We start from the raw sequence: 27,700 nt of genomic DNA, 5'->3' as shown, positions 1-27,700 counted from the left end.
CTGAAAGTTTTGAACTAAAGAGGACCAGAACTCAGTCACTGTTCAAATAAGGTAGTGCCAAACAGAATAACATATAGTTAGACCTCAAGACATGTTCTTTACCTCCAGGATATTAATGACAAGTGATGAAGATTCAGCAATCATGCATTTCCATTTACAGTGTGTTCATCATTCTGAATGTGTTAAAGAAAGTGAGGCAAGGCAAATACTTATTAACTTTAATCGGTACCGCATGGCCAGACACTCTTGATTTGCGGTTCTGATTGATGTGTCTATCTCCATTCTTAAAATAGTTTTATTCATGGGGCCTTCCTTGGCAATCAAGTCTCAGAAAAGTCTTGCATGTCAGCAGCAAGAGTCTGGTCGACACTATTTCTGTGAAGTAATTACAAGATTATTTCCCTTTTTTATGATATTCTGCATCCCTTGAGTTACTCGGTACCCCAAAAATGGTGTACTGTGTTGTATACTTTTAAATAATGTTCTCGAGCTTTCACCTAAAATACGAAAGAAAAATTAGAAACTTATTATGGGAAACATTAGTCGAAAATGTAAGACGTGCATTTTAAGTATATTGCCCAGCAGATAGTGATACTGAGATAGCAAATTAAATCAGTGGGACCTCTTCTCTGTTTAATTATTTTTCAAGCCAAGTAGGCCTGCTTGAAATGGTTTCTTATGTCACAGTTCTCAAAACTGACTAGTTTGGGCTATCAATTTGGAATTGGAGAAAACATTAATCTCGCATCTCTTGAAAACCAATGCAAGTGCTCTGAGACAACCAGAAATTAGTGGCACCAAAACTTTTTAGGCATTTTTCAATGAGTACGTGCCCATTCTATGTGCTTTGATTTAGTTAACCTGTACTTTAAAACAAGAATAGTATTTACATATTGCTGCTGTTGTTACCTTTAAAAGTAACTACATCTGGGGCATTGAAATACACATTTTTATTGTTTTGTGCGCTGTTTTTAAGAGTGGCTAGCAAATTTCCCATAAGTGTGATGCCAGACACCATAGTCTTATATTCCTCTAATTTAAAGACATAACTAGAAAGATCCCTGGGTATACCATGCACAGGCCATAAGAAGCATTTAAAGCTCATATTAGGAAATGGCTTGACATCAGGAACTCCTTTGGCCCACCTGAGAGTCCCTTAATTTCCTGGGAAACAAGAACATCTGAAGATTGTGAGTGGATAGCTAGGGAAATAAGTCAGGAATTTTATAAATTATAATAATATTAATATTTTATTGGCCTGAAGGATTTTCCACTTTGGAGTATTTTATCTAGGACAAGCTTCTGAGTTGGAATCGTTGCACCACCCATGTATTAAATCTTCTCAGATTAACTGTTTGCATGTGATATAAAGAGGAATTTCTCAGCACCCCACAGTTCTTGGGAGCTGTGCTTGTATATGAGTGAAGGAGACAATTTCCATTGGCACAACTACAGACATTTTCCATAGGCACAGCTGTAGTCACGGAGTGCAGGAAGAGCAAGGATAGATATAGCCAATTCCTGCTATAAAACTGAACTGGGTTGTAGCAATAGGACGAGGGGCAATGGTTTTAAACTAGAGCAGGACAGGTTTAGATTAGACATTAGGAAGAAGTTCTTTACACTGAGGGTGGTGAGACACTGGCCCAGGTTGCCCAGAGAGGGGGTGGAGGCCCCATCCCTGCAGACATTCAAGGCCAGGCTGGATGAGGCTCTGAGCAACCTGATCTAGTTGCAGATGTCCCTGCTGACTGCAGGGGGGTTGGACTAGATGGCCTTTAGAGGTCCCTTCCAACCCAACACATTCTATGGTTCTATGATTCTACGATGACAACTGATGGCCACAGTCCTTTTCATATAAGCCAAAGACTGAAAATGCTCATAGGATGCGTGGTGCTTGGAGGTTACTAAAGTTCTATCGTGTTCAGAGTTTATTGCCTTAGAACAAGTTGCTGTAGAGCTCCAGTACCGTATGATCCCTTGGTCATTTTTGTATGTTATATTGACATCCATAGTCATAGTAATTATTATAAGAGCTTGTATAGAGCCATGTATAAGCTGCGCTGGCGAAAGACCCTTAACAAAAAGTGTGGTAGGCTGAAAAAAAGAAGTGAGAGAGTGAGAGAGAGAAACTATTCCAATTCAGGACATCAATTAACACTGATTTGCACTGGAGTGCATTTGAAAGTACATGCAATATTCACATGCCAAATGAATTCATTAAAGACCAGTGTGATTACAGTGAATGTCAAATGAATTAATAACAATGGGACCTTTAAGTGTTACCATTAATTTCACAGTGTGTTGCTGTTTTATACTTATGGGCTCTGAAGCTAAATGACACTCTACAGTTGCCCTAGTAGATTAATTGTGCATTAATAATCTATGGGTGGGCCAGCAATCTGGTGGGCACTTACATTTCATTGACACTTGGATACTAAAGATCATCTTAATTTCCAGTTTTCAGTCAGGAAAATCATTTTATCTCTAAAATAGGCTTGCACCATTTCTTCTGTATTTGATTAGAGTTCTTAAAGCAGCGTTAAGTTTTCGTATTCTGGGTCCACATTCAAAGTTAAGCTTGAATAAAGAATTAAACCTTTCTTTGGTTTTGGTTTTGGTTTTGGTGGGTTTTTTTCTGTATGTAGCACTCTTTCTGGGAGATACGCCAGTGATTTCTGCTTGCTATTAGACATTCTGGGCTGTTCAGGGCATTTATTTTGTTGCCTAGCATTTAAGAAATTATCTCTGCAGGTCTGACTACCTAATTTTTCCTTTTATTTTTTTGGTTTTTGTTATGGTATTTAGGTCTGTTAACTTTCAGAGGCTACCATTGTTAGAAATGTACGTTTTCAGGCAGAGCTCAGAAAGCGTTTACCAGTTTATTTACCCAGTGTTTTTTCCTGTGAGGAATAGGGCTCAACTTAAGTGAGAGGTGAAAAAGAGAAACCTTTTTTCAAAGATTATTACCTAATAAGCTGCATATTTTTATTCCCAAGTATTGCGCTTTTGTTAAAAATTTCATTTAACACACATACGTGAGTTTTTAATGTAGAGGAACTGATTCTATTGCCATTAGGCCTTTACCTTTTGAAAGAAAACTAGAATTGATAAATTATTCTGTCTCTTTGTTTTTCTTAAATGACACACTAATATTGTCACCTCTTGCAAGCAAGTAGACCCCAGGAGCCATGTGGAGCTCCACTGAAATTAAACGTCCAACAATGTAAGTCAAGATTTGGAAAGACAGAGGCAGAAACATAAAGTAAAATTTTGTTACATACAGAAGTTGTGAAGAAAAGTATGTTTGACCAAAATTTTGTCTCATTTTCCAACTTCAGTCACTTCTTCCAATGTAAGACATTATCCTTCTTTAGAAACCTTGCCTGTTGTAAAGGTTTAGATCATCATTCCTGCAATGAAACTAAATACTGTAGCATTTGGATCGGGACAGAGTTTGGAAAACAGCTGTAAAGGCAAATGTTGCTACATACTTGACGCGTCTCTCTTTCTCTGAGAGCTACAAACTTAAACATGTAGACAATCTGATTGTCTCCATACATATGGAGAACTGGAAAAATCTAAACCCAAGGCAACCTAACCTCGGTTAGTTTTTAGAGATTTTTTTATTTATTTGCTTGCTTGTTTGTTTTTTAAGGCAGCAAGTTAATTGATCTCAGATCAAGACCTGCTTAGGAATCGGATATCTGCATGCAAACCTCATTCGATTGGACACGACCCTTGTACAGATAGCTCTTTTGGATATTCGTGTCCAAAGGCAATTTAATCAGTCAATAATTCAGGTTTAAAGACTAGAATGGCACATTCCCACTTGTACGTTTTTAAACAAGCCCGTGTGTGCAACAAATGGTGTAAACGAAACAGTAGTGAGTATTATAGTAGGCTTCATGAAAATTTATCGTAACTCATTAAACTGCCAATAAGCCACTCATAAAAAACATGTTTATAATATAAGTCATTAATCAAATTTACTAATTATCTAGGTATTGCATTTCTTTCTACCTCAGTTTTATAAGATGAGGCTCAAGCTCAGGATATGTGCACGTATGAACACTGAGATACTATATTTATGTCTTAACTGGAGTTGATAAATGTCCCATCAGTCACATATTTTGAATTTCATCCATTAAACATTCTCTTCACGTCAGGCTTCCCATGACACATACTTAAAGAAGAGACAGGAAATCACTTACGTGCATATTGAGTTTAAAATTAGAGAAAATATTGCAATCCTGAAGCTGCTTCTAATTCTAGAAACGGTCCACCTGTTGAACACACTGGTTTGACTCAGAATCGTTCCCAGCATGTCCTGGCTCCTCCAAAATGGCGAGCAGATACTGCCAGTTTGTGATGGTATCACACAGAACACGCACACGCGTAGACACACATGCAGAGCTTGGACTGCATGTTCCGAGACTGCATATGTGGGAGTAGGAACGTGAAGCCAGATCATCAATCAGAACTTTTTACATTTGAGGTATTTATGATCTATACGTTTTTGTGATTTCCATTGTGTAAATCAAATATTTATCACATAACAACTGGTAAATCGCAGGAGAAAACATGAAGTCCTATTTTGCGCTTGCTGAAATCAACTATACATTCATAAATTCCCTATTCTTCACCTACTGATACCTTTTATGGTCCTAGATATTTACATTTGTGTTTGATCTAATGAATAGAGATCGTCACTTGTTCCAGTTCCTTCCAGAAAAAGTCAATAACAAAACATGCGTTACCATTTCCATGTTTCCTCTGTGTGTATATATATATAAATGGAAAGAATTCAAATGTATACATGAACTCTAATTTTACTTCAGATTTTATGAACCCAGCTGTACACCTTTAGTGAAGGAATAACAGCAGTCACAAGTAGGGAGAGAAAGAAGGAAGAGGTGTGGGAGCTCCTTCACTGCACGAGTCAAGGAACAGGATGGGAGATCCCAGGCCAGACAGGAGCAGTGCCCCATCCAGACCCTTGTGGACTGAAATGCAGCCCATTACTGATAGAATCATGGGACCATCTAGGTTGGAAGGGATCTTTCAGATCATCAAGTCCAACCATCACTAAACCATGTCCCTCCGCACCACATCTACACAACTTTTAAATACCTCCAGGGATGGCAACTCCACCACTGCCCTGGGCAGCCTGTTCCAGTGCTTGGCAATCCTTTCTGTGAAGAAATTTTTCCTAATATCCATCCTAAACTTCCCTTTGCACAACTTGAGGCCATTTCCTCTTGTCCTATCACCTGTTCCTTGGGAGAAGAGCCCGACCTCCCCCTGGCTACCCCCTCCTTTCAGGGAGCTGCAGAGAGCGAGAAGGTCTCCCCTCAGCCTCCTCTTCTCCAGGCTGAACACCCCCAGCTCCCTCAGCCGCTCCTCACCAGACTTGTGCTCCAGACCCCTCACCAGCTCCGTTGCCCTTCTCTGGACACGCTCCAGCCCCTCAGTGTCTTTTTTTTGTGGTGAGGGGCCCAAAACTGGGCACAGCCCTCGAGGTGGGGCCTCACCAGTGCCCAGTGCAGGGGGAGGATCACTGCCCCAGTCCTGCTGGCCACACTGTTCCTGATACAGGCCAGGATGCTGTTGGCCGCCTTGGCCACCTGGGCACACTGCTGGCTCATATTTGTGATGCTCGTAAGCCCCCTCAGAAGCAGCACCACTGTCAGCAGGGCTGCCCACAAGGAGAGACGTTATTTTCTCCATAAGACAGATCTCCTGTTCCCTCGCCCAGCTTAAGGGAACCTGTCCTTACCTCCCTCTACCTGAGCAGCACTGCTTGAACTCTCTTGTTATGGAAAGAAGTATATTAGGCAAGATTTGTCGGTTGTGGTAAACTGACTGGTTTTATTAGACTCATTGATAAAACAGTCAACACAGGGAGTTAAAATACTGTACTTAGACCATACTTACTAGAAATGTAACAGCTATCAGGTATGAAACACACCTAAAAACTTTTCCTCAGAAAGCCTATGATAGAGCAGCCGAATAAAAAATACTGACACTTGGCAGTTGTCATTTTGGGTAATCTAAGCGTTCAAAATTGATACTGAGAACCTCAGGTGGTGCTTTTGTTTGTATGACGTGATCGTTATTCCTATAACTTCATTGAAAAACCCATCGTTTTTACCATCCCCGGCACTGCTCCAGAGCTCTCCATTCATAAGACAGTGTCACCAGTTCTCCCATAGAAGTTGAGTGGAAGCAATAAAAGCCTTTATTAATCTTATTATTAAATATAGTATCTACTATGAGAGTTTTCTTGATGAATTACAAATCTATTCATAGTGCCTCCGGCCTAATTTTGTGGTAGCTGTCTGATGGATTTCACTTCACTTGGCAAAGCTCGTTCGTCTCGGTAGAGGAATCTGAAAGTCCAGTCTCTGGGCTGTCTGTATGGTATTTCATGTATCTGTTAAATAGAAATGGGTTTCCCCTTGCCACAGAGATGCAGGATAATGTTTTGATGGGAAGGGGTTGGGGAAATGAGTTTTTCACCCATTCTATCATTTCTTGCCACTCTTTTTTTTGACATTTGGATACCGTCCGCCTCCAGCCTCCCTGTTCATTAGCAACAGCTCCGTGCCCACACAGTCCCTGCACCGCTGACAGGGTGACAGGCTCTTTGGAAACTAAAAATCGCTCTATACTTACTGAGAATACTGGAAGCAGTAGCAACTCTCTCTTCCTCTGCAGCTGAGAGCAGTGGGAGAGTTCAGCATACCCACATTTAAGGCAAGCAGTGCAGAAGTACATTGCCAGTTTTGCCCTTAAAACTCACCATGGTCTTTTCTATTTGTCTTCTGCTCCTTCTCCTCTGGCAGGTCAGCTACGTCAGGCTCCCTGTCCTCTTTCACAAACTAAGGACCTAGCAAGTGAAATATCTGAAGTATAATTAATGAGCAAACCTAGTGTCTGGTTAACGGTTTCCCTTTGATGTTAGCAATTTGTAGCTCAGTAGTATCATCTAGATAGTTAGCGAAGATCTCAGTTTGGGTTCACCTATTCATGCGTTTTTTCACTTTTGAAGAATTATAGAATGGTTTGGGTTGGAAGGGACCTTAAAGATCACCTTGTTCCACCCCCTGCCCTGGGCAGGGACACCTCCCACCAGCCCAGGTTGCTCCGAGCCCCGTCCAGCCTGGCCTTGAACCCCTCCAGGGATGGGGCAGCCACAGCTTCTCTGGGCAACCTGGGCCAGGGACTCACCACCATTATAGTGAAAAATTTCTGCCTCAGATCTCATCTAAATCTCACCTCTTCCAGTTTGAAGGCATTACCCCTTGTTCTATCACTCCATACCCTTGTAAAAAGTCCCTCTCCAGCTTTCTTGTAGGCCCCCTTTAAGTACTGGAAGGGGCTCTAAGGTCTCCCCGGAGCCTTCTCTTCTCCAAGCTGAACCCCCCCAACTCTCTCAGCCTGTCCTCACAGCAGAGGGGCTCCAGCCCTCCCAGCATCTTTGTGGCCTTCTCTGGACCCGCTTCAACATGTCCAGGTCCTTCTTGTTGCTGAGGACTCCATAGCTGGACACAGCACTGGAGGTGGGGTCTCCCCAGAGCAGAGCAGAGGGGCAGAATCCGCTCCATCACCCTGCTGGACATGCTGCTGGGGATGCACAAGATCAGCTGCATCCTCTGTATAGAAGTATAACCAATATATTTATATTGCATAATCTAGCTTTCCTGGGGATGGGGCGGGGGGTGGTGTTCCAATAAAAAAAATACTGGATCAGAAGTATGTGTATACCCTGATCAGGGAGCTCAGAAGCACTCTCTGAAGTCACTAATTTTAAGCAAAGTTTTAGTTGTGAATGCTTTTTGACAGAGGGAAGGATGCAGTGCTGTAGAATCTTTCGGAGTTCTGGCCGTGAGTCATTATTCCTTCTGCATGCAACATGCTCGTTAAAGGCAAAGAAAAAGAAGAAAAAGAGCTTCTCTTCCCTTGCAGCCAAGAATATCACCCAAAAAAAATTAAGTCAGAAGTTTGGGGTTTTTTTCTTTTTTTTCCTACGTCACCGTTTTTCTTTTTTGTAGTAAAATCTTCAATCAATGTTTACTACTTCGAGTTTTCCCCTCACTGCTCCTTAACTTGCAATAGATAAGACTTCCATTGAGTTAAATTGTAAGAAAAACATAAATAGAAGCAAATCTTGGTCCGGGATACTGGGAAACGGTGATAAAATTACTTGAAACATCACCAAGTTTAAAATATATTTTTTTTAAGAGTTTCAAGAAGAATTGGGAAAATCCTCTGTTAAGCTTTCTAGCTTGAGCTATGTGAGATTTTTCAGTACATTGAACTACTAGATCGGCGCGGAATGGGTAAACACAGCAATGCCCGTATGTTTTTTGTCTTAATTCAAAATAAAACCAGTCGTCAGTTATTGGGAGGAGGGAGCAGATTAGCATCAAATCTTCTGCTTAAGGAAGTAGGATACACAGACGAAGCTTGCAGGTTTTATTTTTAAGGGGCTGAATGAGCTAGAGGAAGAGGAACCCAAACAGGAGAAAATTCCATCACTTACAGTCACAAGAAGAGCCACGTGCAGCTCTGTCGGATCTGGATACTCACCAGGGATCTCACTGGCTCAATGCATCAAGAAGAAATGTCTGTCAAGCTCCTACAAACTTTGCTTTCCCAAACAACTGCCATATGCCAGAACTAACGGCATAAAGAAAGTACGAGTCAAGCCCCAACATCGTGAGATTTAAAGGCGTTTGTAGATTTTATTTAAAAAAAAAAAAAAAGTTTCCGTTAAATCTTTTCATTTCCTCAGTTTCCCAGGCAGGTCACAACAGCAGCAGAGTGCTCGGTAATGCAAATTTAATCCTTTGGTCTTTTGGTTTGATGTTATTTTGCCATCGAGAGGAAGGTCAGGTCAGATTCTGATGAATCAGGCCCCTGTCTCCTGGCGGGGCAGGCATTAAGCGGGATGACACAGGGCTCCACGCAGCCCCGGTGCATCCTAACTGCCCGTGTTGATTCCAATATTAAAAGCAGTTCCCAGCCTGCTGCAAAGCGAGTGCCATCATTAAAAAGGGACTTAAACAAGCTGCCTCCCCCCCTCTCTCTCTTCTCTGAACGTCTTAGCGATATAACCCCAACAGTTCTTTGGGATTGCTTTCAGCTGAGAAGAGAAGGCTCCAGGGAGACCTTAGAGCCCCTTCCAGTCCCTAAAGGGGGCCTACAGGAAAGCTGGGGAGGGGCTGTTTGCAAGGGCATGTAGCGATAGGACGAGGGGCAATGGTTTAAACTAGAGCAGGGCAGGTTTAGATGAGACATCAGGAAGAAGTTCTTTACACTGAGGGTGGTGAGACACTGGCCCAGGTTGCCCAGAGAGGGGGTGGAGGCCCCATCCCTGGAGACATTCAAGGCCAGGCTGGATGAGGCTCTGAGCAGCCTGATCTAGTTGGAGATGTCCCTGCTGACTGCAGGGGGTTGGACTAGGTGGCCTTTAGAGGTCCCTTCCAACCCAACACATTCTATGGTTCTGTGACTCTATGATTCACCCCTTAGACTTCCAGACTTTGGTTCCCGCAGATGTCAGCTATACCCCGTGCGCCATCCAGGCAATCCATAATCCGCACAGAAGCACTGTGTTAAGTGGTTAAATTAATAAATAACGGGCGGCGGGCCTGGAGCCAAAAATACTCTCCCCTTGCCCCAGTGAGAAAGGTAATCGGAAAAGGAAGCTCGCGCTCTGATGCTGCTACTGCTAACGAAAAAGGCGAAGGCAGCGAGCTCAGCGTGTTTGTCATCTAATGTTACATCACAGCCGCTCATGATGTGGCGTTAAATATGTCTGAAATCCCCTTATTTTTCTGAGCCTATTTACCAGTGCTGCCCACCACAGATGGAACCCTTTCTTCCCGCACGTATTAATTCATTTGTTATTTATGCACTTCTGATCTTTGTGACATTTTGTCCTTTGGCCTGCTACCAAGTCATTTTTTATACATGTTCTGAGAAAAGGTGGCCCTTGCCCTGCAGTGAGCCTCGCAAATCCCTGACACACACATATGCATTTTTTATTGTTCTCACATGTTGCTTAACAGTCTGCGTGATTCCTGCTTTACAGCGCAGCAGATGGGTTCCTGCATCGCGCTGAAACAGATGAGATGTTCAAATCGATTGTTTTATCAACAATCAGTTGTAGATAAAAATCATTTTAATGAGAGAAATTAATGGTGTTTGCAAACATGATGTTAATTAAAGAACATAGCTTGGGCTTTTTTCCCTCCTTTTTTCCCCCTGCACACAATTTTTGTTACCCATGACATCTTTCATTATTGACTCATGCCCCAAAGAAAAGGCGATTAAAATCTGCTTTTGTTTGATGTAGCTTTTATTGAAGAAAGAAATAGATCTTTCTGAAGCTTCCTGGTGAGATGAAAGTCTAATTATCTCCACAAATGAAAGGAAAAGCTTTAATTAGGCCTGTGCTGAATCTGCGCACTGTGAATTTGTGCATTGTGATGGATGGAGCCCACATCTCCTCGGTGACTGCCGTTGAAATAATGAAGCGGGAGAAGAGGTACCGGGCTCCCGTGATGGAGCTGGCAGAGCAGACCTGGAGGTACACCTGTGTTGGGAGAGCCTGCCCAGAGCAGCTGCCACGGGCCACGCTTCTGTGCGGTGCAGTTGGCTGTTTTACAGCCTCCTCCTGAGCTTTGATCTCTTTTCAGGCAGCAGGGGTCCTAACAAATCAAGCTTTTCATGTTTCACTCAGTTTCACTCTCTTTTGCTTCGCCATTCGCACTCGAACTCCAAAGAGGACGGATAAAATATTGTCTTTTTCTGAAGCAATTAATGATCAGCGGCGGACATGACTGAAGTGGGCATTTTGCCTTTCGCGAGGTGTTTGGAAGTTGACTGGAGGGTAAAGGCTGCGAAAGAATCAGAAATGGCGTTTGTTTGTTTTGCCGTTTAATGAAGTCCCCGATTTGTGTTTTTTCACACCAACCTTTGTGCATAACGCTTCATCTGCTACACCCTTCTTTTTTTTTTTTTTTTTTTTTTTTGCAATGCTGTAGTGTCTACCCAGTTCGGAAAGGTGACATTCTCGGGTAGTGTTCGCCTGCTAATGGCCCCCAGGGAGAAATCGGAATTATGACAAATAATGCACCCTCCCAGATTTTGTAACATTTCTAATCTATTTTTACCATGTGGCATGCCGCTTACTCTGTCTTCACGTGGTCCACCTGATACCAGGAAGGTCAAACCGCCGCTTATTCACGTCACTTGCAGCCAGCATATTCTTCGTTGGGAGTCATAAAGCACCTTTGACATCAAGGGCAGTCAAGGAGATTACCTCCACCCCTCTCTGGGCAGGACAGCAGTAGAACCAGGGAAGAAGTAACTGCAGACAAAGTTAAATCAGCATCAGCAATCTAATCTTTGATTCGGTCTGTCGGTATACTCCGTGTTGCTTAGAATGTATTGCTTTAATTGCGTACGGGTCTCCGGAACGGAGGGGCTTAGCACACAACTGGAAACATGCAGAAATAGAAGGATACGGGATAAACGGGAATGCATCCCCTGTTGATCTGTTTATTTAAGGAAAAGAGACATCTGAAAAAAAACACAGCCATGCCGTCTTTCAAAGCAAACGTTCTGGGAAGTCTTATTGTAGGTAAATATACAGCATCTATGAAGCCTGAAATTGGTGAAAGCAAACGATGCTGATTCTGAGTAATTCCACAAAGCGATAATATGGATTTTAATTCAGTCTGTGGGAAACAAATCTCAGCGTTACAGTTCTCCTTATAAACACAGCTTTATCTCCTGCTATTCTAAAATTTTATACATTAACAAATTACTCACAAGTGGAATTCTTCCTGTGTGTATTTTGTCATTTGTTTTGAGACCTTTAAGGTACCTGGCACTTCTCTTAAGTCTAAAATACTTGGATTTGTTCTTTCCGCTCTCCTCCCGCCCGCTCCATTTCACAGTGCCTTTGTGTAGATCTGTCTCCTTTGTTTATGCCTTTGTAAGCGTCTCCCTAGTGCTAGTACTGAGTTCACAGAGCTGAAGTCAAAAAACCTGCCTTATACAATATTCTAATCCTTAGGCCATCAGTGCCGACACCCAGGTCTGGTGGCCTAGAAGTACAGGGATGATGGTGGATGTATAAAGGTCCCAAAGCTCAATATCGGAGAAAAAAAGCGGTGGTGCGGGGGGAATGCTGGAACACCGGAGCGCGGGTCTGAGCTAGGGGGCACAGCCAGGGGGGAAATGAGGAGGCAGTGGAATTCTTGTTCGACTGCTGTGCAGAGATGAGGAGCAGATAGTAAATTAGGAACGAGCACTGCGAGAACACATCTGAATCAGACCCTCCAATTAACTGTTCTCTTCCCTTCTTTCAAGTTTGATTTCCTTTTAACCTTTTATTTTATTCTTTTGATCTCAGCATCTTTTTCTTCTTGTTCAAGTGTAAGAGCAGTGGTGCAATAATTTTTGTCGAGGAGGTGCTTTCATTGTCAGCTCCTGTTTCCAAGCGTAGCGAGTGACGAACAAAAACTGGAAATATTCACGTGTGCCACCACTCAGAATATGAGTCTGACCAAAATTTGAGACCTGGGACAATTTAAGATAAAAACTGTTCTTCCTCTGTTTGTGACAGAGGCGCCTCTATTGCTCCTTAGCTGTTGAGAATCTCGGCAGAAGATTTTATGTGAGGCTTTGTGTGTGTCATAGAGTCATAGAATGGTTTGGGTTGGAAGGGACCTTAAAGATCATCTAGTTCCATGCACAAATACATGCACAAATATAGAGAGAGCAATGGAAGTTTATGAAAGAAAATACTGTACAAAGCAGGAACAGGAGTATTTAGCTGTTATATGCTGGAAAACAGAAAAACTGGCCATTACCGTGTAAAGAACCTTGCAACTTTCTCCTACACACCTCTTATTTGGGCTGAGTCCAAATTGCTACGTGACTATCTCTGAGAGCTTGGGGATGGGCAGAAAAATCCCCGTGAAGGGCTATTGTGCAGGCGTATGAACGCATGAGAATCCTGTAATGCACTCCAGCATTAGTAACGTTAGTATAGTTTCTGTATATCCCCCATGGAAAGCTCCAGCAGCTCGGTCCTTCTCCAAAGTAAGAGCCACCCCAGCCCTGTGATCTACCTTGAGGAGCTAAATCGCTGCCAATCTTGTCACCATTAAGAGGACTATCGTCTTCGTTCTGAGTCATCCCTCTCTACACTTCCAGAGGACTGTAGAAAGAAAAATACATTATAGAGGTATTCTTCCTGTTGAATCATACAATAGGTTGGGTTGGAAGGGACCTTTAAAGGCCATCTGGTCCAACTCCCCTTGAATCTTCAACTAGATCAGATTGCTCAGAGCCCCACCCAGGGATGGGGCATCTACCACCTCTCTGGGCAACCAGTGGCCAGAGAAGCAGGCAAGCCTGTCTTCCGCAAAGGCTTGAAGAGCTGTGAATTCCCATGATGAGGCATGCAGAACACATGAGGTTTGGGCTTGTGGGGGGATTATTTTCCGCGAACGTGACTGGCTGGCTGGCGCGTGTTTATGATATTGAAGTTTCCAGATCGGGATAAACACAGACATGCTCACTTCACTGTGAACACTTGCTAATTTTTGGTTCTGGAATATCTAAGTGGATATTTGTCCTTCCACCTGTATTTTACAGAATCACAGACTGGTTGAGGTTGGAAGGGACCTTTGGAGGTCATCTTGTCCAAACCTCTGCTCAAGCAGGATTACCTAGAGCGGGTTGCCCAGGACTATGTCCAGCTGGCTTTTAAATAACTCCAAATATGGAGACCCCACAACTTCTCTGGGTACCCTGTTCCAGTAGTCAGTCACTCTCACAGTAAAAAAATGTTTCCTTATGTTCGGACGGAGTGTCCCATGTTTCAGTCTGTGCCCATTGCCTCTTGCCCTGTCACTGAGCACCACTGGAAAGAGCCTGGCTCCAGCGTTGTACTCTCGCTTCAGATATGTATATACATTGATGAGGTCCCCCCCCGAGCCTTGTCTTCTCTCAGCCCTTCCTCATATGAGAAATCTTCCAGTCCCTTAACCATCTTTATGTCCTTTCTTTGGATCCTGTCCAGTATATCCATGTCTCTCTTGTACTAAGGAGTCCGGAACCAGACACAGTACTCCAAGTGTGGCCTCAGCAGTGCCACCTCACTGTCTGCTCATCCAGCTCGCACTTCACGGGGACTGGGGAAGCAAAGTCACTCCCATTTTAAGAGAAGATCAGGTTTGTGACCACCTGAGGAACCTGAACATACATCAGGTCTATGGGACCTGATGAGGTGCATTCCAGAGTACTGAGGAAATTCGCTGATGTAGTTGACAAGCCACTTTCTGTGACATTTGAAAAGTCATGCAAGCCAGGTGAAGTCCCTGGTGACTGGAAAAAGGGAAACATTGCACCCATTTTTTTAAAGGGTAGAAAGGAGGACTCTGGGAACTACCAACCTGTCAGCCTCACCTCTATGCCTGGGAAGGTCATGGAACAGAACCTCCTAGAAGCTATGCTAAGGCACATGGACTTTTAAGCAGGGCCTGTTGCGATAGGACAAGGGATGATGGTTTTAAACTAAAAGAGGATAGATTTAGACTAGATAATAAGGAAGAAATTTTTTGCACTGAGAGTGGTGAGACACTGGCACTGGTTGCCTAGAGAAGCGGTAGATGCCCCATCCCTGGGTGGGACTCTGAGCAACCTGATCTAGTTGAAGATGTCCCTGCTTATGGCAGGGGGTTGGACTAGATGGCCTTTAAAAGTCCCTTCCAATGCAACCTATTCTATGCTTCAACAGCTTTTCTATGTGGATCTTATGGCAGAAAGTGTTGAAAGCCTTACTAACGTCTAGGTAGACAATATCCACTGCTCTCTGCTCATCTACCAGGCCAGTCATTTCATCATAGTGAGTTACCAAGTTGGTCAAGCATGACTTCCCCTTGGCGAAGCCTTACTGACTAATGCTGATGATAACCTTGTCATTCATGAGCCTGGAAGTGGTTTCCAGGATTAGCTGCTCAATCATCTCCTCAGGGATTGAGGTGAACCTAATTCACCTGTAGTTCCCTGGGTCCTCCTTCTTACCCTTCTTGAAGATAGGAGGGACATTTACTTTCCTTCAGTCTTCAGCACTTCTCCTAATCTCCATGATTGATCAAAGATTATTGTGAGTGGTCTCGCGATGACATCTGCCAGCTCCCTCAGCGCTCATGGGTGCATCCCATCAGGGCCCCCATCCGGTTTGCTTAAGTATTGCCTGACCTGATCTTCTTCCACCAAGGGTACATCTTCCTTGCTCCAGATTTTCCCACTGGTCTCTGGGACCTGGGATTCCTGAAGGACGTTCTTGTTTGTAAGGACGGAGCGAAGGAAGCCATTCCACACCTCAGCCTCTTCCATGCGCTGCGTTAACGTTGAGCAGTGTGTTACACTTAGGCTTCCTTTTGTCACCTGTATACTTATAGAAGCCCTTCTTGTTGTCTTTGACATCCCTGGCCACGTTCAATTCCATTTGGAATTACTAAATACTATGAAGACCATATATGTTAGGAAATCATATGGAATGACTTACGTGGAGTAATTTTTTTTAGTGGAGTGAAGAGAAAGCAATGAAACATAACCAAGGTTGTAAAACACATGTTGGTGCATTTACGAGTGGGGGGCAGGGACAGTTATGATCTTAGGGACATCAAACTGAAGTGTTGACGATTGCCACAACTTCTGTGAAACCAAGTGGATATTGTAGAAACTGTAGCATTTTGAAATGTCCCTGATCTGATTACTATAAGATTAAAAGAATTGCAAAGGAATACGGCAGTTTTTCTTTACTTCTCCAGCAAAATATAATATTCTCTGAATATTACATTACAGACAAGTCTGTATTCTGGAGTTTGTAAGTCTCTATTAATATATTATATAAATAATTTAGGACATATTTAGTTGTAGGATATATTTAGTTATAAGACTTCCAGCGCAAGATGGAATGCTGCAAAGCTGTTCCTTTCATGCTGAAAGAAAGAATTTAAAACAAAGCCAAATTCTCTGTGCATTCATCTTTCAGGTTGTTGTCCCATTTACACTTTATGCTGTGGCGTTTTCCAGGTTGCCACACAGGTAGGCATATAAAAGTATGGCTCCAGAACCGTCAAGATGTAAAGATGTTGTTGAGCTAAATCTAAGCAGTAGGAAACACACCATATTGAAGTTTCTAGAGATTTTGTACTTCTGATAGTCGCACTTCAAAGCTCTCCTAGTTCAGGGTTTTCTAAAGAAGCAGAAGGTACCCAATCTGGAATGAAAATGACTTCTTACTGAGTTCCAAATAAATGCTGTAGATGTTCACCTCACATTACCCTCATATTTTGGCTCTATTGTCAACATTCCAACATGCTGCTGTGCTTGATCTTCTACTTGGTGTGGAATTAGGCCAACTATTATTTTTTTTTTAGTTCGTATTGTCATTACACAAGTACGTTTGGAGCTGAATAAAAAGCGAGATAACTCTGTATTAGAGAGCCATAAAACTGTTCCAACTAAAAGTATTATCTTTATTAAGAAGACAAAGTAAGGACGTAGTTTCTTCACTGTACCATTCATACAGTGAAAGAAAACCTTTAACCGGTTATCATTGTTCTCACAAGGCTAACAGCTTTCATAGGCCGTGAAATCTTGGTATTCAAAAGTTCACTCCAGTCCCAATGTATGTAGGATGTGAAAACAAATTTTGAAGTCAATCCCAAATTCCATTGTCTTGGGAAAAATCATTGCCTCTCAAATCCAAAAAACACTGCCTAGGGATCTCCCATTTGTTATTAATATTTTATATAGCCCTTTTTTCCCTTCAACTATGTATTTTATCGCAAATGATTTTTGGATAAGAAAGAGTACCTAATACAGAACACTCCCCTGTCCCACTAGTTTCAGCAGCCTTTAGGATGGAACAGATACAACCCCCATCATTCCTCGTGGCACTGTGATATTACAGAGAACCAGTTTCTTTCTCACAACCACCAGCTGCTGCAGAGAGCTGAAGGGCTTCTCAGAATCCCTTAACCTTATGTTTCCTTATCTGCAGTGCAGTTTCATGCCTGATTTCCCAGAATTTACTTAACATTTTCAGAAGGATGTCATTCACCCACTAGTTGTAGCTGGATTTGGATTCATAACTCTTCTGAAAAGTGAAAGTGATATGATTCTCCATGCCCACCAACGCATGATATTGTCAGATGATAAATATTCTTCTCATCAAAATACGATGGAAGAACTGAGTCCTCCCATCCACCAGAAAGCTCTGAACCAAATTAAGGACGAACATTCTGGATGCTCTTTCACAACGATAAAAAGTGGGACCAGCCATCTGGCACCTCTTGAGGCTCTTTACACACAGAGAATTTTTGCTGGAGAAAGCATAGCTGTCTTCTGAAGTCTTCTAAGGATCTGTTTGGGGTTTTTGTCGTGGGGGTATTTTGTTTTGTTGGGTTTTTTAAGTGGATTTATACTATATCTCTGTATTTTAGATGAGCGGCCTTATTCTGAATGCCAGCAGAAATTTATTGGAGGCTTCTACTTTACAAGATCCTTAATGCCTCACCGAGGAACCGGCTCCACATAACAGGGAGGCATTCGGCAAGGGCTGTTGCGCTCATTATTGCCTCCCCAGGTGCAGCTGGTACGGGTATGGACTAGGATCATGCTGGGATCGCTCAGCATCTGCCCTGTGCCTGGGAATGGTTGTTCTCTCTTTGTGTGAGGCACCAGCTTTCACCTCTTGTATCCAGCAAGGAGTGATTAGTGGTAACCTCTGGGTTCATGTTCCGTTGTGAGTTAAGAATTCAGTGCTTCATTCAAGGGAATGTCTTCGGAAGATAAAAACTACTACTGTCCACAGGGTTTGAAACCACGCTCCCATCCCTTTTGGTGCACTGTTGCAGAGCTTTAGAGTCATAACTGTAAAATAAGCTCAGCTGACTATCACTAAATTATGTTTTGTATTCGTACTGTGCCTGGAAAACAGGCCCTTCTATGTCATGTTTTCTTGCGAATAAGAACATAATTACATCTTTAAGACTGGACAAACAGTGTATGTACTGTAGTTATGGGCAATGCTAAGTAGAACAAAGAATACACCCAAGCCTATGAGTAAGTAGGTTCTGTATAAATACAGAAATTACCCTCGCCGTAGCAAGTTTTTCGTGCTTACCAAGAGCTGCTGGAGGTCATATTTGAGATATTATGCAAATTCCAAACTCAAAAATACAGACTATGAAATAATAATTAATTACATTTGCACTTTGATTAAAGATTAAATCTCATTTCTTTTTTTTAAGAAAAAATCATGTGTTTATATTGCCTGATATAATTAGGCACTCTCCGAAAAGGCCAAACTTAGAACTGCCTATTATGTCCTAGCAAACCTGTGGGGGAGCCTGACATGTGTTTAGCAATCGTGGTTTTGTGTTCATCAGAAAAAATCATTTTAAAACAATGTGGGAGGGGCAGTCCTTATCTTTAAGGCAACTGTTCGATAATTGACCTCCTTTAGCATTTAATTTCTCAAGCCTCTAGGAAGCTTAATTTTGAACATCAAAGAGGTACCTGTGGAAGAAACTGTTCCAGACTGGTGAGTAAACAAATTAGAGTTAATAGGGTCATTAGCTTTTCTGGTAAAATTTCAAACTGGGTATTCCTCGCTAAGGGATGTAAATGTCAATGTTTTTCAGTCTTCTAAAATATAATTAGACGTGGAACTTGAATACAAATGTTACATATCCTATTAACAAACAATGTTTTCCATACTCTGGGCATTATTTTATTAACATTAGGGAATCTGTTGTTCTGGTCCTGTGCGTTGCTTCCCAGACAATTAGAATGGAAAAAAAGCACAAGGCTGCTCAGTCAAGAATACACTGTAAACATTTAGGATGCTGTATGTTCTGTATAATATAGAGCATGCTAGCTCCTTACCTTTAGAGTACCAGCTGTAGCTCTCTTTAACCCTTAGATCTCCATGTAGGAGTAGAAAAGCTTGAAAAAAATAAAAATAAACACACACGCACACACAAAAGCCCGCCACACCACAAAAAGACAACTTACATTTCCTCATTTGGATGATGGATGATCTTCTCATCTACTTTCTCTCTTGGTTCTATGGCTACATAAAGGGATAATTGCTGATTGAATTTGAAACAGAGAATGCAGCAAATTCAATTCCTACATCCTCTCATTTCACTTCTTGCACAATACTGAACTCTCTTATTCAATTATCCTTGCATATGGTAATAGAAATACCGCTCCCTTTCTTCCACCGAGCTCTGACAAGTTGCTAGTCCACCCACATGTCCGCACCTTTTCCCACATACCTGCCTGCAGGCGATGCACTCTCCCTTATCTATTTCCCCTGAAATTCTTGCTGCCAACCCTTCCCAGCAGCAGCAGCAGGCTCCTGGAACTGAGGGTTCTCAGAGCAAGTTCCCTTTTTCGCTTTATAATCCTAGGAAAATTAAAACTGTGGGGTTTATTCTGTCTCTAGGAGCTCAGTACTTGGCAATGGCTTCTTTTTAATCCAGAAAATTGGCTGCTGCTACAAGCGTTGTCGTTTAAACAGGTAGAGAGGGAAATTTTCCTCATAAGCAAGTGACATCAGGTCAGGGTAACAGTTTGTGGAACAGGGACTGATGGGCTAATTGGCAACACCACAAATGCATTTAGCGTAGAAGGAAATAAGACGTTTGCTAGAAGTGCCAAAGGAGAATTGCAGAAAAAATATTTAGACTGGAAAACTGCAGATGGGCAAGCACATCCAGGGGTAAACCACCTCCTCCCTGTGAAAACTGATTCGTACCAGCAGGGTCTGAGTGAGCGCTACAGAGAATTCTACCAAAAAAAGGGGAGGGAGGGGGGAGACAAGAAAGGCATTTTAAATAATTGATCATAGCTGTAGCTGTGGTTACAAGCATTGGAGTCTTAAGTCATTAGCCTGAAGGAGCAAAGACTTTAAAAAATATTAACTCTCCACTACATATATAATCATGAAGTTTAAGAAAAAAAATTATTTTTCCCCGTTCGGTTATCATAAATCGTTTTGTGGTGATAATCTTGTGTAGTGGGTCGATTTAATCTTTTAATCTCCCGTTCGCCCTCAATAGCAACAATTTCTTTTTGCTTAAGTAACACCAACAAAAGTAAAAACAAAACAAAAAAAACCCCAACAACCCTCAAATGCTGTTTATGTAATGTGAATCATGTTTAAGTGATGTTTTGAAAAAACCCTTGTCCATTAGCAGGAAGCTTTTTGCACTAGGCAAGTTGTTACGACAGAGCTTTTTGCAAAGTGGTTCTAGTTACCATTTGTTGTTGGGCTCGAACAAGGTGCTTCAAATAAGAATCTTTAGTTTACCTCCGTAAGACTATCTCATGGAGTTTTATAAGCGTTCATTTTTAAATAACCATTAGTTTTATTTCAACCTCCTACAGTGGTTTTGATAGAATGTTACTATTTTCATATAATATTAATTTATTCCCCACTGTAATCCAGAGTATTAGACGCGTATGACTGTCTGCATTTTGCTCTCTTACTGATTTTACTCACGGAGACAAAACAATATCAAATCAAGATCCCATAATACGTCTGTGGCAAATTTGGGATCATACGCACGTTTCCTGATCTCGCTTTCTATGTGTATTGAAGGGTAAGACGTATTTAACCTAACTTAAACCATACCAAAGTCAGGCATCTGGTCTTCCTTCTATAGTCAAGGCTAAGACAAGCACTTCCAGAAGATACATCACTCTATCAGAAAACATCGCCGAGTAAAGTTTGGCAAGAGAAATCACCGTAAAAGATTATTTGCCCTTCCGCTAACCTAGGCTTCCACACTGCTCCATGAAAATGTTCCGTGATCCAGTATGTCTTGCCCGGGAATGCAGTAAGGGACTGGGACTGTTGCTTCCAGTATACTGATTTTTCATTCTTTGATTGAAATCTTGACAGTGAGGTATTCTAAAAAAAAATCCTTCCCTTCCTTATTTTAGAATTGTCGAAACTACACCCCTCACCTGGACATAGGGGCCATGCTACTTTCAAGACTTCAAGTAAAAGCGAATAGAATAAACGACGTGACCGGCATGTTGCATGGGTGAAAAAGTACATTTCTAAGATTTTTTTTAATTTTGAAGTAATACATTTGTTTAAACACCTTTGGGGCTATTTTAATTATTTTTTTTAAGGTGTAAAAGAGTAGGCACGAGCAAATATTCATTTCTTCAAAACTTAAGCACAAAATGGAACTTGCGCTCTAGTCCCTTTTACGTGGGTTGACACAGCTGTCACACCCTCTCTGCTTTGTAGGCCTTGGGCTTAGCCAACACAGGATGTACTTCTGAAAAAATCTTGAAAAATTCAATAGTCACGAAAGGCATAAGACCAGATGGAGTTTATTCAAATACCTGTTAAAACTAAATAGACAAAAGGACCGCCTCTCATTCGACTTGTTACAAACTGTAGAGTTCCATAGCAGTTTTAATCATACACAAATGGGTCAAACAAAGTCATGAAGAATGTAACTTTGTATTGCAATTTTTCGCCTATTCCCAAAGATATTTCATGGCTTTTCCTTTCCCGTATCTGTTTTCGATCCCTGTCTAAGGGGTTGTGTCAGACCAGGCTAGAAAGGTCTGACAGCAGAGGGTGCAGAGGTGCTATTCCATGTCTACAGCACATCATCCGTAGGGTAGCGTGACACATAGAATCAGGAGAGGAGGTCTCACATTAACCTTTTCCACTCTCGGGGGATAAAATGGTAATGAAACAACAAAAACAGATAATAAGGCAAGGAGAGCACAATTCTTGTGATTATGGGCAAGAACGTGGGGGAGGAGGGTGGTGGGACATCTTAGGGCAGACTTTCAATCAAGCGTTACCAATTCAAATAATAAATGGAGCAGATGTAAATGTAAATAGATGTAAACCCAGACACGAACCTGAAGATAACACCCAGAACGGGAGTCTGTTAAGGGTAGGAGTTGGTTACGTTTGTTCTTATGACTGGCTACCACTTGGCAGACAAACAGCTTTCCCACAAGAGTACTAAAAATGTAATTATTTGGTGGCTTGATTCAGCTGACATCCTTAGGGAGAATCATTCAGTCAAGCAACTGAAACCCCGGAATCTGAGCGTCGTAAGCCGCTACAAGATGCGGTGTTTTGCTTAATGCCGCCTCTGCTGAGGCACGATGTGCGTAACAGCAGCCGACAGAGCCTGATATTATGTGGTGGGAGCAAAAAGGAGAAAATGCTCATCCACTTGCTTCTGTGGCTTTATCATCTGGGGGTTTTTTTGGCACGTTTCTACCAGTAAGAAACTACTTCTCCATGACAGAGCTCCCTTACGGCTCCTAGTTAATACGGCAAAAACATGAAGATCAATTATTTGGTGGAATGGCAGAGCAGATAGCTCAAACGGCGCGGGTGAAAAAAACCACCACAACTGAATTTATACATTCTGAGTTAAAAGCAAATAAGAATCTGGCTACAATGGAATTCAGCCCTTGAAAGAAGTGATAGTTTCGGTTAGCTCAGAAACGCAAAGACGAGAGTAGCGCAAAACTGCAAAAGACTATTTCTCAAAAGCTGCGTGTTGCAAAACTGATGTTATGTTAATAGCTTTCCTTTGTTTTGTCACGTTGACAATTCGGGCACACCAAAGGTTGCTTTTATACTGAATTTACGTCGGTGCGTTTTGAACACCAAAGCCCTGGGCATCTCAGGATGTTTTCAAGTTTCTGTTTGTTTGGGTTTTTTTTAACCTGAATTAAAATTACACTGTAAATTAATATATTAAAAAAAAAAAATCAGTCATTATTAATTAGCCGTTTAAATGATGTCTGCACATTCTTATACTTTAATCCTCATTAAGGTGTAGGAAAGCAAATATCCCAGAGGATGTGCTGCGTGTGTTGCCATGTTTTACTCGCGTCTCTCTGGATTTCGTAACAGCTCAGAAAACAGGCTTCTTCACGGGGAAGCACGTGCCACTAGGGCTTGTTATCTGAATGCTTCAGATTCAATCAAAGGGGACAATCGGAGCAGCCACGGGCCAAAGCTGGTGACACACGTCTTGAGCGCCTCTACGGCACTCGAGCCGTGTCCTGTGGGACTTACTGTGAGTTACGTTCCTGTCCGCCTGGTGTAAAGCACCAGCTTTTCTTATGGCAAGTGGGTTTTGGTTTGGTTTTTCTTACCCCTCTATATGAAAATCATAACAGCACGTCACTTACTACTTTCAGCAACAACATCTCTTATAAATACCATAAATAGTTTTAGTATTTACTTGCCACACCTCACCCAAACCACATATGTATTGCTTGACTGTACGTAACAGCAGTTTGAAATTTTCTTATAATGCTTTGAAATACTTGATTCAGAAGGAAGGAAACCTGTATGACAAGGCATATAATGAAAGGAAATAAAGGCTGCGTAGAATCTTTTTGTTCTTTGGGAAAAAAAGTGGCATGTAAACAAAGGATACAAAATTCTTGATATTCTTAAACTGTACTGTAAAAACAGCTTTTGAAAACTGAAGTAGGCACATGACTCTGTTCAGGCTTTATTATATCTCTTCTTATGGATAAGTGATATGGAAAGATCTATGGCATGGCCACTCAGAATGTCAGACAGGCTGAATAGCCTATGTAGAAGCGTAACGTGGTCGACGTTCACCCACATACTCTGGTCAGATTTCCTGGCGTTGAACCTGGGCAGTTCAAGGTGCGTGGGCACCCTGCAGACTCTGGTCACCAGCTCTGAGTTCTCACTTCTCTGGCACCCTGACTGATGTCCGTGTGCTCTGTCTGCCGAGGTTCTAGATCCTGCAAAGCCGGGGGTTTTCGGACATCTGGGTGCAATCCAGCACTTCCCGGGTAACCTAACAGAGCCTTTCCAGAGCTAACAAGCTTTGTGATGACTCTGGTTTTATAGCTCACTCCTTCAGAGATGTTCGTGGAAAACAGGGAGAGATCTGAGCTTTGGATAAGTTCCAGGAAACTTACCAAAAAATGTTTCGCTTTAGTTCATATAACCAATAAAGACATGTGGTGAAAATAATGACCACCTAATAGTAAACACTTTTCTACTCGGTTTTTCTTTTTTTCTTGAGAATTTTGCATTTCAAATCATATTGCTTTAAGGAACTCAGAATTTTTCCTTTCGTCCACTTGGCTTCTCCAAACCTAAGCGCTATAGAGATTGATAATTTCTATTTTCTTTTGTCTGGTGATTCCCTAATCAGATTAATTGGATAATCAATGCTTTTGCTTATCCCACTCACACTTAAAATCCATGGATAGGTCAACCCAACAGAAGAAGTTTAATTGCTTTGCCCATGCTCTGCGTGGTATCTACTTTACTGCTGGTACAAAAACATTGGAGCAACATGACATTGCTATGATTACCAGAGATGCTACTCCCCATTTTTAAAAAGTCTCTGGAAACAAGCTAACTCCGTAGATAACAATTTTACAAGATTAAATAGGCAAATTGAGTCACAAATATTACTTTATGAAAGTAAAAATTAGCTCTGTAAGATTTTCCATAGCTCTATGGAATTAACGTATCAAAGACAGTGGGGGGAGGTGGGGGTGATTGCTTTTTAATTTAAGAATTGATTGTGATTTTACATCAACGGGTGTCCTGTAAAATCTGCAGTAGTAAAGACGAGCACATTTCTAGCCCGCAAACGTAAACAAACTGAAACAAACTCATTCAGCCTCTTACGTCCAAATGTGCAGTTATCACTGGGACAACAAACGTCTGTGGTGTCCCTCTTAAAAGACAGATCATAGAATCATAGGGTTGGAAGGGACCTCTGGAGATCATCTAGTCCAACCCCCCTGCCAGAGCGGGGTCACCTAGATAAGGTCTGTGGGATGATTCTGTGGATCCCAGATTATTTCAAACTCTTCATAGTCTTCTGTATGAGCATGAATTCCCTAACCTACCTTGACAGATCTAGGCTCTTAGTGACCTTTGGCTTCAAAGAGCAGCGAGCTCAACAAGTAACACTGCCCCAAAGCTACATCTGGCCATGAGGTTCCAAAAGGCCAAACTCAATTCGTATACTTAGAACCTTCCATATTCTTTAACTTCTGAAAAAAATATTGAACTGCTCCCCCAAAACATTTTGTATCATTATCAGAATTGTAAAAGCATGGCATCTTTATTAATATACCCCTGTGATTTGGGGTTGTGGAACAGCTGCAGCTGTGGCTGTTCAGCCCTAGGTCTTCATGCCAAGATGAAGACCAAAGTACAATTAAAGGGGTGGAGCGGAGAAAAGAAAGAAAAGGGAAAAATATAATTTGGGCATTGATAACAGTACAAATATTCAAAAGTATGCTCATTAAGTGAAACTCAGTAAGTTGTCTTAGTGACAACTAAGTTACTCTATTAGTAACGACTTAGTAACGACTTAGTTACCCTATTCAAGTTCGAAGCATCTCTGCAGATTTCTTTTGATGTTTATCTTTATTCTCACACTTAAATTGTTAAAAGGATGAATCATCATTATGATTCATACAATACATTTCATCTAATAAGTCTACAAGGTATGTGTTTTCACAGCCTTGTATCAGTTTTGATAATAGTAATATACATTCTTCATGAAAATAAATTTGCATGGAAAGCTAAACTGTAGACCAAATTGCCCACCTATTTATTGTTTTACCAAATTATGTTTTTATGGTAAAAATATTTTCACCTCTTGAGGACAGTAGGCCACGAGCTTTGATCTCGCCATCTTCAATTTGAGAAAAAAAAAATGATTCACAGTATTTTAAATTAATTGGTGATGTCTGTATTATTCCCAGAACTCCCAGTTTGCTACTGTCAGTATCACAAACCCCCTACCAGAGGTGCTCCCATGCTAGAAATCAAGAAACATATCGGGTCGTTGGCTAACTGGCCTACGGAGCCAGATGTCTTCAGCTTATAAGAGTGGTCCCTTTTAGGGGCAGAACACATTGGTTTAATATTGTATAATTCGCACTATTCATATTCATCTTGTGAAAAGATTATTCCAATCTCAAAGCTGTCAATTTGGCATTTTCATAAGAACTAAGTCAGTTTTTAAAAAGTCAGAAAGTTGCTTTCTCTGTTTCTCTCCTTTTGATTGATTATCTATGGTTCCGCAGCATATTACGTGATCACAGCAATGTTCTTTGGAGATATAATCATCAAAGAGCACTACTCAGCTGGCGAAGTACACGTGAGGGGTGTAAATAATGAAACAGAACAGGGGGCCATTAAATATATTTTTTTTTGTTTTCTGTGCTTGGAGGCTTGCTTACAAGGTAGGGGGTATGCTGTTTAAAAAAAAAAAAAGGGAAAAAAAAAAAGACAAGACTCATAAATTGTACCAACCAATCCATCTGTTCGGATTTGGAGCCCTGCAGACCTGGCAAACCTTGAAGGTTTATCAGTGTTCGTTTTGGCTCTCCGAGGTGTGTGTATTCCCAGTGGCGCAGAAAGCTCTAGTTTATGTGTTAGAAAGTATATTCCCAAAGCAGACGTTTAATTTTTAAAATGTCCTTGTAATCCAAGTTACAGAGCGTGGGATATTTTATAAAGCCTATTTCTGTGTAGCGCATCGCATGTGAAAGATTGGAACCGTTAATTAAAGACTGGGTTAGAGGAGAGAAGAGAGCAGGACGCAAAGTGTTCAAACACGAATGCCCATGACTTGTAGCAGAGTTGAAAAGTACCTGATTGTGTATGGATAATTGCCATGACTCAGTTTGGCAGACCCCTGTTGTTATCAAAGTTGCAGGGCAGCCTCTTAAACTGTTCAAACATGGATCTCCAACATCCATGTCAAGAAAGGCCAGCTGCTCTGTTGAAATTCATTGCCCGTTTGTTAAAAAATTTGTATCTCCTTTCTGTGTCACTATTCCTGTGGTGGTTGGGGTTTTTTTAAGAAAATAGTTCCTTAATTTTCTTTCTAGTGCAAGGTTCTGTCGCTGATCTGAAGTGTCTGGTACTGAGCCACCTGATACTGGCCTGATATTAATTTTATACCTGTATAAAATAAGCGTCGTTAGGAGCATTCCCTACAGAAGTGTATGACTCTTATTTATGCTGTGGCTCTCGCCCCTTCTTCCCATGCACAGGGACTTTGTGCCCAAATTGTGGACAAACAAAATTGACTTGGCCTGGGTGAAATAAGGAGATTTTAAGAGTGAAAATTAGACCCATTGGAGCTGAACGGTAAAAACACTGCAAGTGAGATAAGAATAAAGGTTACTGTACGGATCACTGCTGTTAATGTTCAAATCAATTAGGACATCGGAAAGGTATGAAGCCCTTGAGGACACTTGAAAGTAAAATTCATAGAAGCCAATGCTTTGTTATCCTTAATAAAAAAATATTAAGAGACAGGAGAAGTAGGATGTGTCTGAGTCTAGCTAGGTGGATGTTTGAGGGAATTACTGCTACTATCGTGCTCTAAATAAAAGTGTAAAGTTGGTGAACTAGAGTGTATTTATCAGCCTTTCCTGACTGAGGTTAAATCAGCAAAAATATATATAGGTAAAGAATTTTTATCGTGGCCCTACAGGCTCAACTGTTGACTCCTTTTTTTGTCAGCCTAACACTGTCTCTTGTTTGTAGGTTTTTATCTGA

The 27,700-nt window shown here is 41.6% G+C and overlaps 1 protein-coding gene and 1 long non-coding RNA gene across 20 annotated transcripts in view; one reads left to right on the top strand and one right to left on the bottom strand.

Moving 5' to 3' along the window:
• TENM3 (teneurin transmembrane protein 3) overlaps positions 1-27,700 on the top strand; it is a 1,409,904-nt gene that overhangs the window by 649,553 nt on the left and 732,651 nt on the right. The window lies entirely within an intron of this gene.
• Positions 10,366-19,367, bottom strand: LOC134516615 (uncharacterized). Its single transcript, XR_010071380.1, has 3 exons — positions 19,123-19,367; positions 11,206-11,383; positions 10,366-10,910 (listed from the first exon to the last, which is right to left on the bottom strand). It is a non-coding gene; the product is annotated as an uncharacterized LOC134516615 (long non-coding RNA).

Source organism: Chroicocephalus ridibundus, chromosome 5 (genome assembly GCF_963924245.1).
Source record: "Chroicocephalus ridibundus chromosome 5, bChrRid1.1, whole genome shotgun sequence".
Taxonomy (NCBI): domain Eukaryota; kingdom Metazoa; phylum Chordata; class Aves; order Charadriiformes; family Laridae; genus Chroicocephalus; species Chroicocephalus ridibundus.
Note: the sequence above shows the minus strand (reverse complement) of the source record. Positions and strands in the feature narration are given on the sequence as shown.